Source organism: Coregonus lavaretus, assembly GCF_964263955.1.
Source record: "Coregonus lavaretus genome assembly, contig: HAP1_SCAFFOLD_166, whole genome shotgun sequence".
Classification (NCBI taxonomy): domain Eukaryota; kingdom Metazoa; phylum Chordata; class Actinopteri; order Salmoniformes; family Salmonidae; genus Coregonus; species Coregonus lavaretus.
Window position 1 is genome coordinate 214045 of NW_028161624.1, and position 11623 is coordinate 225667.

Sequence of the window (11623 nt, forward strand, 5' to 3'; positions counted from 1 at the left end):
TAACATTAGACCTGGGTCAAATACAGTACATGTCAAATATGCTATTTTAGTATGCTTACTTTAGCTTGAAGTGTTTCACTTTTGGGACTATTGCTTCCATCTATCCTCTGTGGTTAGTCTAGAGAACTACTCTGCCTTTTCTCTGTCTGATATTCAGTACAGTGATATGAGGATGTCCTTTTCAGCAGTGGCCCAGTGATTGGCATCCTTGTGTAGTCTCTGAGGTCACACCAGTGTTCTGTTACATATGGAGCTGTGTGTGTGTGTGTATGTCTGTGTGTGTGTATTGTGTATCTTTCTGTGTGTGTAAGTGTGTGTGTGTGTGCGCATCTGTGTGTGTGTGTGTTACTGACAAGGCGATTCATGTTTAGCTGTTGACTGTGTATTGTCCCACAGCAGAGCAGAGCATGTCAAGAGGGGCCCAGGGGAGAGGGATGAGGTCATCTCTGATGGCCCCGGCCCGGCCTTGGCTGCTTTTACAGCGGTTTAGCATTTCATGCTCCAAAATAGTCCCTTTATTTCTTTCACTTTAGGAGGGGGAAGTCACACAATAACTGCCTTTGGTTTAGATGTTTCGATCCTTGTTGCAACTGAAAGCCTTGTCACGCAGCTTCTTAAAAACAGGGTTATGATTGAATTCAGCGTGAAACATGTGAATTCAAATCAAATCAAATCAAATCAAATTTTATTGGTCACATGCGCCGAATACAACAGGTGCAGACATTACAGTGAAATGCTTACTTACAGCCCTTAACCAACAGTGCATTTATTTTAAACAAAAAAAGTAAGAATAAAACAACAACAAAAAAAGTGTTGAGAAAAAAAGAGCAGAAGTAAAATAAAGTGACAGTAGGGAGGCTATATATACAGTAAAATAAAGTGACAGTAGGGAGGCTATATATACAGGGGGGTACCGTTGCAGAGTCAATGTGCGGGGGCACCGGCTAGTTGAGGTAGTTGAGGTAATATGTACATGTGGGTAGAGTTAAAGTGACTATGCATAAATACTTAACAGAGTAGCAGCAGCGTAAAAAGGATGGGGTGGGGGGGCAGTGCAAATAGTCCGGGTAGCCATGATTAGCTGTTCAGGAGTCTTATGGCTTGGGGGTAGAAGCTGTTGAGAAGTCTTTTGGACCTAGACTTGGCACTCCGGTACCGCTTGCCGTGCGGTAGCAGAGAGAACAGTCTATGACTAGGGTGGCTGGAGTCTTTGACAATTTTGAGGGCCTTCCTCTGACACCGCCTGGTATAGAGGTCCTGGATGGCAGGGAGCTTTGCCCCAGTGATGTACTGGGCCGTACGCACTACCCTCTGTAGTGCCTTGCGGTCAGAGGCCAAGCAGTTGCCATACCAGGCGGTGATGCAACCAGTCAGGATGCTCTCGATGGTGCAGCTGTAGAATTTTTTGAGGATCTGAGGACCCATGCCAAATCTTTTTAGTCTCCTGAGGGGGAATAGGCTTTGTCGTGCCCTCTTCACGACTGTCTTGGTGTGTTTGGACCATGATAGTTCGTTGGTGATGTGGACGCCAAGGAACTTGAAGCTCTCAACCTGTTCCACTACAGCCCCGTCGATGAGAATGGGGGCGTGCTCAGTCCTCTTTTTTTTCCTGTAGTCCACAATCATCTCCTTTGTCTTGGTCACGTTGAGGGAGAGGTTGTTGTCCTGGCACCACACGGCCAGATCTCTGACCTCCTCCCTATAGGCTGTCTCATCGTTGTCGGTGATCAGGCCTACCACTGTTGTGTCGTCGGCAAACTTAATGATGGTGTTGGAGTCGTGCCTGGCCATGCAGTCATGGGTGAACAGAGAGTACAGGAGGGGACTGAGCACGCACCCCTGAGGGGCCCCCGTGTTGAGGATCAGTGTGGCAGATGTGTTGTTACCTACCCTTACCACCTGGGGGCGGCCCGTCAGGAAGTCCAGGATCCAGTTGCAGAGGGAGGTGTTTAGTCCCAGGATCCTTAGCTTAGTGATGAGCTTAGAGGGCACTATGGTGTTGAATGCTGAGCTGTAGTCAATGAATAGCATTCTCACGTAGGTGTTCCTCTTGTCCAGGTGGGAAAGGGCAGTGTGGAGTGCGATAGAGATTGCATCGTCTGTGGATCTGTTGGGGCGGTATGCAAATTGGAGTGGGTCTAGGGTTTCTGGGATTATGCTGTTGATGTGAGCCATGACCAGTCTTTCAAAGCACTTCATGGCTACAGACGTCAGTGCTACGGGTCGGTAGTCATTTAGGCAGGTTATCTTAGAGTTCTTGGGCACGGGGACTATGGTGGTCTGCTTGAAACATGTTGGTATTACAGACTCAGTCAGGGACATGTTGAAAATGTCATTGAAGACACTTGCCAGTTGGTCAGCACATGCTCGGAGTACACGTCCTGGTAATCCGTCTGGCCCTGCGGCCTTGTGAATGTTGACCTGCTTAAAAGTCTTACTCACATCGGCTACGGAGAGCGTGATCACATAGTCGTCCGGAACAGCTGGTGCTCTCATGCATGCTTCAGTGTTGCTTGCCTCGAAGCGAGCATAGAAGTGGTTTAGCTCGTCTGGTAGGCTTGTGTCACTGGGCAGCTCGCGGCTGTGCTTCCCTTTGTAGTCTGTAATAGTTTTCAAGCCCTGCCACATCCGACGAGCGTCAGAGCCAGTGTAGTATGATTCAATCTTAGACCTGTATTGACTCTTTGCCTGTTTGATGGTTCGTCGGAGGTCATAGCGGGATTTCTTATAAGCGTCCGGGTTAGAGTCCCGTTCCTTGAAAGCGGCAGCTCTACCCTTTAGCTCAGTGCGGATGTTTCCTGTAATCCATGGCTTCTGGTTGGGGTATGTACGTACGGTCACTGTGGGGACGACATCATCGATGCACTTATTGATGAAGCCAGTGACTGATGTGGTGTACTCCTCAAAGTGCTTATACAGGCTGATGAACAGGGTTCGTAATGGTAGTGGAGGGTCAGAGGACTGTTCAATTATCCTTCAGTCAGCTTCTTACTCTACGGGTTAAATTAACATTAAAAAAGTTTCCCTGAGGTAAAAAAAGTATTTTCCAAAAGAAGACCTAAAGCGTATGTATGAAAAAATGTATGCACTCACTAACTGTAATTGGCTCTGGATAAGAGCGTCTGCTAAATGACTAACATGTAAATGTATGTGTCTAGTTGGGGAGTTGGGGAGTTTAACATTAATGCTTGTTGACGTTTGTACATCTGTGAGCTCTTGAGTTCAGACCTCTGTGCTGTAGAAATAGTCAGGATGGGTGTTGGGTGTGCCCCACCATGATGTCATAGACCCTCGTCCCGCACCCCTGGGGTGATATCAGCTTTTTTGGGGGAACGCCTTCATTGCGCTCCCATCCACTGACCTGTGTCTTGAGTTGATGTTGTTTCCCCTCTCTCTCTCTCTCTCTCTCTCTCTCTCTCTCTCTCTCTCTCTCTCTCTCTCTCTCTCTCTCTCTCTCTCTCTCTCTCTCTCTCTCTCTCTCTCTCTCTCTCTCTCTCTCTCTCTCTCTCTCTCTCTCTCTCTCTCTCTCTCTCTCTCTCTCTCTCTCTCTTCTCTTTGTGTCAGTCTATCTTTCATTGATAATTGACACCTGAATCACACATACTGTACATAATGCAGTCACACAAGCACATGCACACATACACGCGTACGCACGCACACACACACGTACGTGCACACACACACACACACACACACACACACACACACACACACACACACACACACACACACACACAGGGGTGGATGTGAGTGCGCAGACCCACGAGCCACTGCGGCCCCTCATGATGAGTTCAGATGTTTTGTGGCCCCCACCCCCATCATAGTTGCCCATCCCTGCTCTAAGGGATCAGAAGTCAGAAACACCATGCAACAATTACAATGCTTTATTCACTGAATCTGTGTTTGTTTCAGTCATAGCCTATTGTTCTCTCTCTCTGTCTCTCTCCCCCTCGCTCTCTCTCTCGCTCTGTCTCTCTCCCCCTCACTCGCTCTCTCTCTCTCTCTCAGTCTCTCTCCCCCCTCTCTCTCTCTCCCCCCCCTCGCTCTCTCTCTCTCTCTCTGTCTCTCTCCCCCCTCTCTCTCTCTCTCCCCCTCGCTCTCTCGTTCTCTCCCTCGCTCTCTGTGCGTGCTGTTATCTTTAAAACATGCAGTCTAGAAGTGGAATAACATGATGTCTTGGACTAGAAGGTAGCCCTATAGTCTGTCCTGTGTTGAGCCAGACCTATAGTCCTGTGTTAAGCCAGCGTTGTGTTAAGCCAGCATTGTGTTAAGGCAGCTCTGTGTTAAGCCAGCGTTGTGTTAAGGCAGCTCTGTGTTAAGGCAGCTCTGTGTTAAGGCAGCGTTGTGTTAAGGCAGCTCTGTGTTAAGGCAGCTCTGTGTTAAGGCAGCGTTGTGTTAAGGCAGCTCTGTGTTAAGGCAGCTCTGTGTTAAGCCAGCATTGTTGTTAAGGCAGCTCTGTGTTAAGGCAGCTCTGTGTTAAGCCAGCGTTGTGTTAAGCCAGCGTTGTGTTAAGCCAGCATTGTGTTAAGGCAGCTCTGTGTTAAGGCAGCATTGTGTTAAGCCAGCATTGTGTTAAGGCAGCATTGTGTTAAGGTAGCATTGTGCATAGATAATAAACAGAGAGTAGCAGCCATTTGATTAGATGTTCAGGAGTCTTATGGCTTGGGGGTAGAAGCTGTTTAAAAGCCTCTTGGCCCTAGACTTGGCGCTCTGGTACCGCTTGCCGTGCGGTAGCAGAGAGAACAGTCTATGACTAGGGTGGCTGGAGTCTTTGACAATTTTGAGGGCCTTCCTCTGACACCGCCTGGTATAGAGGTCCTGGATGGCAGGAAGCTTGGCCCCAGTGATGTACTGGACCGTACGCACTACCCTCTGTAGTGCCTTGCGGTCGGAGGCGAGCAGTTGCCATACCAGGCAATGATGCAACCAGTCAGGATGCTCTCGATGGTGCAGCTGTAGAACCTTTTGAGGATCTGAGGACCCATGCCAAAATCTTTTCAGTCTGTGTTAAGCCAGCATTGTGTTAAGACAGCTCTGTGTTAAGCCAGCCTGTGTCCAGTCAGGCCTGTGTAGTTTTACCACTGGTTGGAAGAAGACATGGGCTGTACCAAATGGCACCGTATTCCATAGGGCTCTGGTCAAAAGTAGTGCTCTATATAGAGAATAGGGCATCATTTGGGACGTAGCCCTGGTGAATATTGGATGTGGGAGCCATCAGTAAGCCTGCCTGACACCCCTATACAGGCTCTTTGTACAGGAGAGGACAGGGGTGGAATTACATCCCCTTGGCTTGGAGGAGAAGAAATCACTGTCTGCCAGTAAAAAAGAGACATAAGGCTGTGCTGAGAGACAGGCCTGTTTTACCTGACTTAACTGTCATCAAAGACTCCCCACCTCGCTGGAGAGGAGGAGCATCGGATAGGAAGACTCACCACTTCAGCATTTTTTAGGGAATACAGTTGAACATCAGCCAGCTGGCTAAATCTGGCACATTTACAGAAAGGTTCAGCAGCGTGCATTGTCTCTGTCAAATAAGCTTAATAACTAAAGTACGTTTTAGTTGGTCAACTTTATTCTATAGTACAGATTCATCCATTTGAATGTGGTTGAGATCGTCAGAAAATCAGCAACTTTGTGGCATGTGTTCACAGTTAAACCTCAGCTATGGCGTAAGCCTCTGCTAAATGTATCTTCTGTATGGCATTGCCTGATCAGGCTGTTTTTAGATTTGTCTGTTTTGGGATTGTTCTGAACGTGCCAATGCATTGTGGTGCGGTGGTAATAGTCTGGGGAATCACTTGGTGTCTGTGTGGCGGTCAGTGCTGGTCACTGAGATGCCAGATGGAGGCAGAATGCAGCTGTTTTAGGGATATTTACAGCAAATACCATCAGGAATACCCTAACATGGAAACAACGTCAGACACAGTAAGCAAAATGAGTTTATGAATACACATATAGGGGAAAACCCAATGTATAGGAAACATGTAACTGAGAAACCCTTCATTTTCAGAGGGTTATAAGAAATATGTAACTGAGAAACCCTTCAGTTTCAGAGGGTTATAAGAAACCTGTAACTGAGAAACCCTTCAGTTTCAGCCTTCAGTTTCAGAGGGTTATAAGAAACCTGTAACTGAGAAACCCTTCAGTTTCAGAGGGTTATAAGAAACATGTAACTGAGAAACGCCAGGTAGCCGGGCGGTTAAAAGCGTTGGGCCAGTAACTGAAAGGCCTGATCCGACTAGGTGAAATATCTGTTGCTGTGCCCTTGAGCAAGGCACTTAACCCTAATTGCTCCTGTAAGTCGCTCTGGATAAGAGCGTCTGCTAAATTGTAACTGAGGGGAGAAACCCTTCAGTTTCAAAGGGTTATAAGAAACCTGTAACTGAGAAACCCTTCAGTTTCAGAGGTTATAAACCTGTAACTGAGAAACCTTTCATTTTCAGAGGGTTATAAACCTGTAACTGAGAAACCTTTCAGTTTCAGAGGGTTATAAACCTGTAACTGAGAAACCTTTCAGTTTCAGAGGGCTGTAACTGAGAAACCTTTCAGTTTCAGAGGGCTGTAACTGAGAAATGGTTCAGTTTCAGAGGGTTATAAACCTGTAACTGAGAAACGGTTCAGTGTTAGATGTTAATATTGGATTTTGTGCTGCAAAAGGGAATGAATGAAGCCAAGCTATACTAGATAAGCAGGGAAGCCCCTACCACTCTGACTCATGCTCTGACAGCGAGGGACAGAAAGAGACAGAGAGGGGTTTACCCTGACCCTGCAGCAGGACAGGAGCCAGCTGTTTTGCAACAAGTACCATGGAACCACATCACATGACCAGGAAACAATCGTTTCTAGAAGAGCTGATTCACACGAGAGAGAGAGCGGAAGAGAGAGCTGGAAATGTTAACATCAGCGGGAAAAATGGGGTTGAGGAAACCCCCTCTGCAGAGGAACATAGTGGAAGACCGGAAAACCATTAGGGCCAACTAGCGCCCTCCGTCCTTCTGTTTGTCCGTCCCTCCGTGCATGGGGGTCTCTCCACAAGGAACTTCCTGTCCCCACAGCGGCCTGCTGCTCTGCTAGCTAGGCTACACTACTACACCACACACACACATGCTGGTGAGGTTACACACAGGCCCTGTGTTCATCACAACAGAACAAGAATACTGGAGGTCAATGGGGTTCCACTATGGTGCCCTACCACTGAAAACTCCCAGTTGTCCCATGTGCAGTATCTGTCAGCTTGTATACGCCACTAAATTGGTTGGAAATATCACAAGTTAGTTATTTATCTGTAATTTTCATTGTAGGATTGTGAAACCCACATTCTGTTCAGATATAACCTGAACCTGAACAGGTCCTTGTGTTGTTGTTGTTGTTGTTGTTGTTGTTGTTGTTGTTGTTGTTGCAGAGACCTACAAAGCTTGAATCCCAATAAGATCTTCTCACACCGCACCCCTCCTTTTGAGAGCAGAGATTTGACTGAAGGAAGAGAGATCACCAAGCAAGTACATAATGAGTCTAGTCCCAGCTGGGCTCTGCCGAGCGCGAGGCGTAGAGCGTCCAATGAATTAGGATAACAAGTCGTTTTCATTGCTCCACAATGTTTACTAAGAGCTTTGAGGCTTGGAATCAATTAAGATTGGCTTTCCTCAAGTCAATTAACTTTATGGTTGAGCTGGGCTGCAGCTATGCAAACCTGAGGAGGACAACGTCGTCCCCCCCCGCTCTCCCCCTCCCTCCCTCCCTCCCTCCCTCACTCCCTCCCTCCCTCCCTACCCTCCCTCCCTCCCTCACCTCCCTCTCCCCATCTTACTCCCCCTTGCTCTCTCTCTCTCTCTCCTTCCCCTCTCTCTCTCTCTATCTCTCTCTCCCTCTCTCTCTCTCTCCCTCTCTCTCTCTCTTCAATCTTTGTCCCCCTTGCTCTCTCTGTCTATCTCTCGCTCTCTCTCTCTCACTCTCTCTCTACCCTCTCTCTCTTCTCTCTCTTCTCTCTCTCTCTCTCTCAGGAGAGTCCCTGAACACAGACTTTAGAGAACACCACTGACACAACAGTGGTAAACCAGGCCTTCAGAAAAAAGATCTAAATGTCATGGCTATCATTATCATACAAAGGGAAAGGGGTGTCCAACGGATTTGAAAGCTCTCTGCCTTTTTGAATTCTAACATCTGGTCCTGAGTTATGTCAGGGCTAAATGTGTTAGACATCAGCTAGTCAACCAAGATAGATACAACATTGTAGGGGGGACCACAACCTTTTGGACTCACAGAAAAAGGAAGTGTGTGTGGGGACGGGGCTGGGCACGGCACAATAGCACTGGTAACAATATCCAAACGTCTGGATGTAGTAGGCTACATCATGAATGAAACCTAATGAACTTCGTCAGGCATGCAGCTCAGTGAACCTGAAAACAACTGGCTTCTAAATGAGCTCTGATTTCTGATTTTGTGTTAGGTTCAGTCATCAAGCAAACCGTCTATTTATAATACATTGGAATCTTTCCAGCGTATTTTTCCGTACGAGGAATCCAAGCTGGTACAGACAAGTGCTTCTTGTTTATTTTTGTTCCCTATTGTATAAGGTTATATTTGACTGTAATCATTGCTAGTCGGTTATATTATCCCTGTACGTATGTTTTACCTTTCCTTAATGATTTTCACAATCAAATTGTCTTTTGTCTATTTTAAACGGATTAATTAATAGCAAAAACAATTCTTTAACAATAATTTTTTCATGAAGATTTTTTGTAATGAAGGAGAATCAAAACAAGTTTTCTGACTGACTGTTATTGGTTTGGAATGAAAACTGATTGTGAAACACTTTCCAGAAGTTTGTGAGAAGTTATTGCACGCACACTGGCATAAAACGAATCTTCACATGCGTTCATTTTTATATCAAAGTAAGTCTGTTGTTATTAGCGCACACACACGCACCACACACACGCACACGCACACCACACACACACACGCACACGCACTTTGTAGTTCAACTGGAACAACTCCCAAGACTTTTTAATACGCAGAGAAGTAGTGTGTGAGATACCACCTTGGCCTCCACCTCAGACATGAAAAGTAAAGGAAGACTGTTTCCCTTGTTTGAAGTTTGTACCATGCATTCCAGACTTATGACATACTTATTTTTCAAGCGTAGTAGAATATCAGAGGTGACATTTTTTCCTTTTTATTTCTCTAAATGCAGAGTTGGTCTGTTGAGGTCAAATGACTTTGTGGAATTAAGTGCATAGTGAGTGAGGAGCACATAAAAAAGAAAGGGTTGTGTATTAATTTTTTTCCCTCATAGAAGAAGGAACTGGTTTATCAGTATGGTATGCGGCTCAGCAAAGTGAAACTTGGTGCAACACGAAGGAAGAGCGGTGAAGAAAATGACTCAGAGCTTTTTGTTCACCATGTAGTTTAAGATACATGTTATGTTTCACACCTCTGGGCCGGGCCAGGCTGCAGCATCTTGTGGTCAAGCCTATTGCTAGAAGGGAAGTTCACTACTGAAATAGAACCAAACGTTTCATCAGTCTCACGCTAGGCTGTAGGGTACACTATGAGAATAGATCAGGCTTGACTTGCTTTGTTTTTTCATGGAATATGATCTTATGTTTATTGCAAAATATATAAGAAAAACATTTAATTATTGTGTGTTCTTTATTTATCCATACAAAACCAGCTGGTCCCTATAGGATCCCTAACCTTTAGATGAATGGAGAACATGTTGTTTTTCAAGTCTCTAGTACACCACTGCCTGTTTAAACATGATGAGCTACATTTACGCTGTGGACTATTAGGTGCTTAGAAGAGTGATTCACCGATGACTCCATCATGTGTGAACTGAAATCCTCTTCCTTCCTGTTACAACTTCAGTTGTAGTGAGATCTCTGCTCAACTTAAGTTGGGCCAAAACCTGGAAGGTCATGGAATATTTCTCCATTCTTATTGGTGGGCAGGGCCAACGCTTTAATAATAAACACATCTTACAGAGTGAGTGTGGCTTTAAGTGAATGAATTCACTTAATATTCACCATAGAATGACATATAGACTCATGCTAATTGATTATGATTGATAGGATCTTTGTTTGGTCAAACACTCCTACTGTACACTGCTTTCCATCTACCAGTAGATAAGACAACGCTAGCCACTGTTATCCTGCTGCCCATGGTGTGTTGGTGTCGGAGTGGGGAAGTGGAGGTCCGGGTCACAATAACTAACGACCAGTGGTTCTTGTCATGTTTTCATTGGCCAGGGATTTGACCTTGTGACCCCTGGCTGCTTCAGCCACATTTCCTGTATTATTGTGATGATTAGATTGCATTTACACAGTCAGGGAGATAAGGAGGAGGGAGGGAGGTCCACCCTGAGACCAGACCAGGGAGGGAGGTTCACCCTGAGACCAGACCAGGGGGAGGAGGTTCACCCTGAGACCAGACCAGGGGAGGGAGGTTCACCCTGAGACCAGACCAGGGGAGGGAGGTTCACCTGAGACCCGAACCAGGGAGGGAGGTCCACCCTGAGACCAGACCAGGGGAGGGAGGTTCACCCTGAGACCAGACCAGGGGAGGGAGGTTCACCCTGAGGACCAGACAGGGGAGGGAGGTTCACCCTGAGACCAGACCAGGGGAACTGAACTGCCACAGAATGTCTGTGTCCCAAATAGCACCGTATTCCCTATATAGTGCACTACTTTTGAGCTGAGCCCTAAATTAGTCAACTATATAGGATGCCATTTGGGATGTAGACAATGCATGGGTTGATTTGACCCTCCTGACCCTCCCTGCCCATGCCATGACCTCACCATCTGCTGGCAGCAGGGACATGGGATGTGTGAACCACTGTGTTGTGGTGACCTGACCTTAGAATGTACAGGAGAGAGAGAGAGAGAGAGAGAGAGAGAGAGAGAGAGAGTAGAGAGAGAGAGAGAGAGAGAGAGAGAGAGAGAGAGAGAGAGAGAGAGAGAGAAGAGAGAGAGAGAGAGAGAGAGAGAGAGAGAGAGAGAGAGAGAGAGAGAGGGATGAAACGTGGAGAGAGAGAGCGAGGTAGAGCAACAGCAGGGAGAGGGCTAGAAGAGAGGGAGGGAGAGAGAGGGAGAGGGAGATGAAACGTGGAGAGAGAGAGAGAGAGAGAGAGAGAGAGAGAGAGAGAGAGAGATGAAACGTGGGGAGAGGAGAGAGCGAGGTAGAGCAACAGGCAGGGAGAGGGAGAGAGCTAGAGAGGGAGAGGTAGAGAGAGGTAGAGAGAGAGAGAGGGAGGGAGAGAGAGAGCAGGTAGAGAGAGGTAGAGAGCGAGAGGGAGGGAGAGAGAGGTAGAGCAACAGGCAGGGAGAGGGAGAGAGCTAGAGAGGGAGAGTGCTAGAGAGGGAGAGGTAGAGAGCGTAGAAGAGAGAGAGGGAGGAGAGAGAGAGGCAGCAGGATGTACATCTGACCTGAATTAAGATGAGCTCATTGTGTATTGCAGTGGGTTTAATAGTGAGTTTGGAGAGGAACGCCCAGGCTCTGTTCCCTCTCATTCCAGCAGGTCATCTCTGCCCTGGGGCCACCACACATGCTGCCTCCTGCACTGTAATGTAACACACACACATATACCAACACACACACACACACACAGACTCACTCAGCTCTCAGGAAC

The 11623-nt window shown here is 46.9% G+C and overlaps 1 protein-coding gene across 1 annotated transcript in view; it reads left to right on the forward strand.

The window, feature by feature from the left end:
- Nucleotides 1-11623, forward strand: part of LOC311120316 (cyclic AMP-responsive element-binding protein 5-like) — a gene marked incomplete at its 3' end in the record, with an annotated part of 54418 nt that overhangs the window by 16861 nt on the left and 25934 nt on the right. The window lies entirely within an intron of this gene.